At 40.1% G+C, this 7232-nt stretch overlaps 1 non-coding gene across 1 annotated transcript; it reads left to right on the forward strand.

Annotated features, from left to right (window-relative positions):
* The first annotated feature begins 6874 nt into the window (after window positions 1–6874).
* Window positions 6875–6981, forward strand: LOC141603963 (small nucleolar RNA R71). Its single transcript, XR_012525796.1, has one exon. It is a non-coding gene; the product is annotated as a small nucleolar RNA R71 (small nucleolar RNA).
* Window positions 6982–7232: the final 251 nt, after the last annotated feature.

The following is a 7232-nucleotide window of genomic DNA, read 5'->3' on the forward strand; positions in this document are numbered from 1 at the left end:
TCATGACTAATTCAATCGACTTGAACATATTTAATTGATTCCATTTGCTTCCGCTGCCGGATCAATTAAATTAGTAATGATGTATAACGCTTCATATACTTTGAGTATGATGAATTGTTTCAAATCGAATTTAAATAATAGTTACCTAGTAGCCATATAGATTATCCTTAAGTGCTTGAGGAAGCATTAAGGATGTAAAGTTAAGTGTTTTGATGCAATTCACTAATTTGTCTAAAGGCTTACACTAATGACTGTTGAGATTGTATAAGGTTTCGGACAAAAACCGTATTCAAAACACCTAAAGATGGTTAAGGAACCATTATGGCTATGTTATTTAAGAAATGGATTTGTTAGAATCGTTCTAGGCAATAAAGAACAATGATAGATGCTTACAACGGAAATTGGGTACACTTGCAATCATGAGATGTGAGAGAAGGATGGGCCCCGCACACTGTGAAAACAGTGGGAGCTATTCTAAGACTAGAGGGCTTATGTCTAGATTGGATATAGACATGTACTTAGAAAGTTTTGTAATGCAAATGTATATATTACAAAGGAAAATAAGTATGTAGTAAGGTTGAGTAAGGAACAAGAAGTTGATAAAATCTACTAACCAAAGCCTTCTCATAGGCTTAACATGATGAGTCATTTCATATGTCATTTCAATTGCATTAAGATGAACAACTACATATAAGATGAAAATGGATTATAAAAATATGAAGTAGTAATCAGGTATTGACTATTCATATGTCATAATCACTGATGCTCGTCGTTGTGTGCACTAAAGATAAATTTATAAGTCCAAACTACTACTATAGCTAGTGGCAGTCAGGGTCGAACCACAGGGAGGCGATGCAATTAATAGTTGTCTGATTTAAGTCTAGGGTAACAAATGTGGGGGTTTTGATTTGATTTGGTCTATAACTAATGGCAATTAAACGAGCTAATAAAAGAAATAGATTAAATCAAATAATAAAAGGAGTACTAAGATGATCGGTTAACTGTAGTTTCGGCGGCAGCATACTAGGTAGGTCTGAAATAAATCACGTGAGACGGGAAAATAAGAAGTCCTCTCGTTCCAGTCTTAACTAGTAGCATCTTTCGATCTCGCTACAGGTCCCTAATATCACTAGTACTGACTCTCGTCCTGAAAAGTGACTAAAGGCCTAAAATTTACCTATCTTTCGATCTTAGCATAGTTTAGTCATTTTAATTGGTAGTCTAACAGCCTTACCTATCTTTCGATCTAATGGGTCAGTCATTTCCTAAGCATTCAACTAGTCGCGTGCACTCGATTCGTCAAATATAGAATTTAAATCAATTAAAACGAAGACAATCTCAGCGTGGCCAGTCGATCGACCAGGGAACCCAGTCGATCGACCGGTATGCGATTTCAGGTCATACTAATTTTAATGCCGCCTAACCTACAGATTCCCTACATCTTAGCACGAATAATTTAGCTACTCATGACTATTACGAAAACAACAAGTTTAATGAAATAAACTACTGAATTCATGCTTGAAATAATTGAACAAACAATTAACATAATACGATAATTTTGGCCTTGGGGAAACTAACTAGCAACTTCTATACTACGAACGATAATAAAGCAATAAAACTGAAATTACGGAACAAAGGAATACCAGTAGAAGAATTGCAGGAAGAAGATCAGAAACACGAGCGAAAGGAATTGTATTGAATGATTAAACTCGAAAACCAAACCCTAATTATTTCCCTAAAAACTGAATGAAAACTTGATAAAAACTAGATGAATGTCTCAATGTGAGCAGGTTACGTTATATAGAATTATCACGTAACTTTATTCCAAAACCTAAAACACAATGGGCTTCTAAATTCTCGATCTTCTTATTTACGTCATAATTAGCGGCTTGGTCGATCGACCACACAAGGCAGTCGATCGACTGCTCTTCGCTAAACAGTAGCTACTGGAACTCGTGGTCTGGTCGATCGACTAAAGGCAGCGGTCGATCGACTGAAGTAGCTGATACTTGACTTCTAATTCTTCATAAAATTATCTTTCAGGCCTCGAAATGCACACCAAGCTCGTTCCTTGAGTAAATACTTCACGTCAAATGCAATGCAAGGTACTCGGGGACGGATTCGGCTCGATTTCTACTCATTTCCTCATAAATCTGCAATATTACATAAAAATACGAAAGTAGACGAAATGGGGCAAATAGTAGCATAAAACTACACAATTTAGCTCTGAAATGCGTGTAAAATAGGGTGTAAAACATCATATAAATGACACGCATCAAACTTCCCCAAACCAAACCCTTGCTTGTCCCCAAGCAAGAACTAGACGCGATTCTAAAACTTAATTTGAACGAGTTCAATCTCAGAGCGAAATGCAAACCGAATAGCCTAAACCAATTTAGTGCAACAACTAACAATCAATTAGCAATATAAATCATGCAAACGAGTTATGAAGCCGTTAAAAACCTGCTGAACCGTCAACTATAGAGACTTATCAAATCGGACTCTCACGGGTCGCTCAAATCACTCAATAAATACAGGTGGATATATGTAAAAGATAGAAAGAATTCATTTTGTAGTGACTCTCACCTAACTACGACCTATAAGAACATGCCTGCAATCTAATATGAAAATAATCTCTACAACCGTACATATGCATTCCAACCAAACAAATGACCATGACACATGCCGAGGTAAATATGGATATGTGAGGTATTGGTAAGAAGAGGCAAAACATTTATGGAAGTATGGAGGTATAGATGATCAAGCTAGTACCTAAAAAAAACCATATGATAACATCCAACTTCTTGCTCAAAATAAATAATAAAACTGGTGCTAATTATCAAGCACAAATCTCGCAATCTCCATAATAATCAATCAACTCCCCATAAGATATAATCGCAACATGGGAGCAAAAATCGCCATAAAATAGAGACTTTAAATCATGCGAATTGATTTTTCTTTCCCTTCTTCTCGGGCTAAAGTCGATCGACCAAGATGGGCAGTCGATCGACCGCCCTCTACAGTACAGCACGTATCTCTTTTTTTTTCTTTTTTTTCTTTTTCGAATCATTTTTTCCTTCTTTCCTTCCTTTCTTTTTCATCTTCCCAACAATATCTCAACATGAGTATTAGCTACCAAAAATGAAGTAACAATCCCAAGAACATGAACCACTAGCTTGACAAGGGCAGGCTAAATGTAGGATGTAGTAACGGGACAAAAAGGCTATTTTTGGCAGTGTGGAGCTTATGGGCAAAATGAATAAAGGAAACCTCTTCCATATGTGTCAACAAACCACAAACCGAATGCATACAGGTATTAAGCAGATTAAGTTCATATTTATGCATATTTATGTAACATGTCTCATAAGGAGTACTACTCACAATCCTAGATAAACTGGTCATAGATGACACCAGTTATAGGCTCTAAATCTCAGAGAATGATGTAGCTTGCCAAAAATCTAAGTCAAGTCTCAAGTTCAGCACGAATTTTAACGAAAACTCGTAGATTATGCATATATGATTCTACTAATAACATGTCAATTTGCAAGGCTTAGGCATAAACAGATGAAAATGCAACGTCATCATTGAAATACTACCGTTCCGACTCGACCTATATGCTAAAATAAACGTGCATTTTTTTGAATTATTGAAATTTTTCGATTTTTTTGAAATTTTGTCATACATAGGAAATGAAATAACAAATACAAGACAAAATGTAAACGTGAATGCAAGCAAATGAAATGCAACGCAAAACCTTTCCCCAAACCAAATCGCACAATGTCCCATTTGTGCAAAATCATATAATGAAATAAAAAGAAAACGGGAATTTGCGAAAAATTAACTACATAAGACATGAAATAAGAACTCGGAAACTCACAAGACTGTAAGCGCAGCAAAAGGAAACCTCCCCAAACCAGCGTGAGCTAGGAGGTTTTAGTAGCCAGCAGTGCTACCAATAAGTACCTGAAAAGACAAACAATACCACGTGTGATTCCGAGAGAGCAATTTATGAAGTGCAAAATTATGTGTAAAATAAAGGAACGGAAGAATACAGAAATGAAACGGAGAATAAAGTGGAGAAAAGACTCCCTCAACTCCGCAAATCGACCAAACACAGCAGGGGAATGATCGAAAACAGGTACAGCAGCGAATCATGGTCGATCGACCACATCACCCAGTCGATCGACCAAAGTGAACAGGAACAGAAGCTCCTGGAAGCCGCAGCTCAGTCGATCGACCACACAGGTCAGTCGATCGACTGCAAAACCTGCTGTAAGCTCTGATTTCTTCGAATTAGCTCAATAAATTGAGCTATCAAGGTCTATAAACTTGCAAATACACACAATAACGTGCCCAAAATTGCGCAAAACCCAAAGCAATAGTCTAAAGTGTATAAAATCCTAAGCAAACTTATTAAAATGCGAAGTCTCGTGCTCACAAAGTAATAAAAAGAGTTTAACGAAAGCAATAAAATGTTTGTAAAATCTTTGATCAACTAATAGTTGATCAAGAACGGCCACGGAATGGCCCACTTGGTCGGCTTCTGGCTACAAGAAGTAGCCTCTACAGTGCTCATCTCCTCAGCTGCACTCTTCTCAACTCCAACATCCGCAGAACTCAACGGATCAACAGCTTCAACATCTCCTCAATCAATGACCTCTTCTGACTCATCAAAGTCCAAGTCGGACTCCGTCACTTTGACTGGCTCATCTTCAAGTTCCTCATCAGTGCCATAGCTAAGACATCCTAAACCGCCTCTTGAAACGACTGGCTCCCTCACAGCTGGAGCAACATGCGGCTCATCCTTCCCCAAACCAGTTCCTGCAATATCCAAAACAGAAGAATCTTCCTCCAATTTGCTCCTAATCTGGGGCGGAGGTGTTATAGCAGAAACAGGCATAGAGACAGGCATATCAGAAAGCACAAAATAGGATTTCTTTTCAGAAACCGTATTACAAGTTATTGGCCACATGGGGTCTTTCTTCTTAGCTGTCTGGGAAAAGACAATGAAATGCTTCCCTACTTTGAAGGTCAAAGTCCCTGAACCAACATCTATAACTGCACCAGCAGTGTGCAGAAATGGTCTACCCAATATGATAGGAATGTGGGCATCCCCGGGCATATCTAGTACAACGAAGTCAACAGGGAAAAAGAACTTTCCTATTTGTACAGGAATATCCTCTAAGACTCATATAGGCTGGACCGCAGATCGGTCAGCCATCTGTACTGTCATGTTGGTAACTGCAAACCTAGTCAATTTCAGCTTTCTAGCAAGACTCAAGGGCATAACGCTAATACTGGCTCCTAGGTCACACAAGGCCTTCTCAATAGAAAAGGTGCCAATACTACATGGGACTGAAAAACTACTTGGGTCTTCTAGCTTATGAGGTGCGGTGTGGGTCAAATAAGAGCATGACTCCTCAGTTAGTGCGACAGTATGCACAGTTTCAAGTGACTTCTTCTTAGACAAAAGTTGCTTCATAAATTTCATGTAAGCAGGCACTTGATTAACTAATTCAAGAAAAGGAACTTGTACGTTTAAGCTACGAATGACATTTTCAAATTTATTAAACGATACATGTTCCTTCGTCGGCACCAATCTTTCTGGATAAGGGGCGGTAAGAAGCAACTTAGCCCTGTCCTCTAGGTCTCTCATGCCGGCATCAGTGGACTTAGGCTGAAAGTCCACTACCTTCTCTTTGTTGTAGCTTGACCCTTCTTCAGACCGTCTCAAAAATGAACCATTAATCGTCGTCGGGTCATACTTTGGAACCGAAACTGACCCATCAGCATTTGGGTCTTGCCTCAATATTTTCGGAGTAGTCGTGCCCCGAAACAAGTGGTCCCTCAAGTTATTGGGCATTGGAGGACGAAAAGACTCACCATCATCAGCGTTGTCAGTCTATCGACCATGTATGTCAGTCGATCGACGGACTTCTACAGGACCAGAAGCTACTGTATCTCGCGGACTGGTCGATCGACTAGGTATATCAGTCGATCGACTGATGTACCTGGTAATCGTCTTTTTCTTGCCACTGTTCATTCCAGCTTTCTTCTGACTCGGTTCCGCCTCATCTTTTTCAGCAATGTCCTCGACCATAGTGGGCCCATTAAGGGTAGACCCACTCCTCAAAGTGATTGCATTAAGGGTCTCCTTTTGATCTGTCTGCGTCGGTAAATGTCCCGGAGCTCAAATTGTATTCTTGCTTGCTAATTGGGCAATTTGGCTCTCCAACATCTTCATCCCGGCCTCTCTAGCTTGAGATTCTTTCAGCAACAAGTTTTTCAACTCGGCAAATTCGGAGCCTTGGGACTGCTGCTGCTGAGGAACATACGGAGGCTTTTGGAACTGTTGTTGCTTATAAGGGGGCACATAATTCTTTTGCTGCTGCTGCTGTGGGGGTGGAGTTGGATTCAAGACATTTTGGCTACTCCACCTCAAGTTGGGATGGGTATTCGGTTCAAAATAAGTGTTTGTCTGCCTATAATGTTGAAAGGCAGCACAAGACTCAAAGGGGTTAGGACAGTTGTCTGAAACATGTCCCTCAGCTCACATCTCTTGCACATGAAAGGACCGTCTGAAACAGCATTCACATGATAGATCCCTCCTTTCGAAGCTCCTCCCAACTCGTACTTATCAAACCTCATCGTGAGAGCCTCTAATGCAGCTACAGAAGGGGATTCAGCACTCCTCCTTTGATTCCCCCTGGAATTCCCATACTCAGCTTTATGGGTGGCCAAATCATCAATAATTTTCCACCCCTTAGTCTCTCCCACATTCTCCTGGAATCTACCACTAGCTGCCGCATCCAGGATTGCCCTCTAATCGTCATAAAGCCCATTATAAAATTGATTGCATAGGCTCCACTTCTCAAACCCATGGTGCGGAATAGTTCGCACCAGCTTCTTGAAACGGACCCATGCCTCATGAAAGTTCTCATCAGGACCCTGTTTAAAGCTCGTGATCTGAGCTCTAATGGCATTCGTCTTCGAGGCAGAGAAATACTTCTTGTAGAATGCTAGGGCCAAAGAATTCCAGTCAGTGATCCCATTAGCAACTCGATCCAGGTCTCTATACCACTCCCTTGCAGCATCTTGAAGAGAGAATATAAACATAGTCTCTTTCACCTGGTCCTGGGTCACACCGGTTGGTGGGGGTATGGAACAGCAATAATCGATGAATGTCTCCATGTGCTTAGCTGCATCTTCATTTGCAGCTCCCCCGAATTGGT

This window comes from Silene latifolia, chromosome 9 (assembly GCF_048544455.1).
Source record: "Silene latifolia isolate original U9 population chromosome 9, ASM4854445v1, whole genome shotgun sequence".
Lineage (NCBI taxonomy): Eukaryota > Viridiplantae > Streptophyta > Magnoliopsida > Caryophyllales > Caryophyllaceae > Silene > Silene latifolia.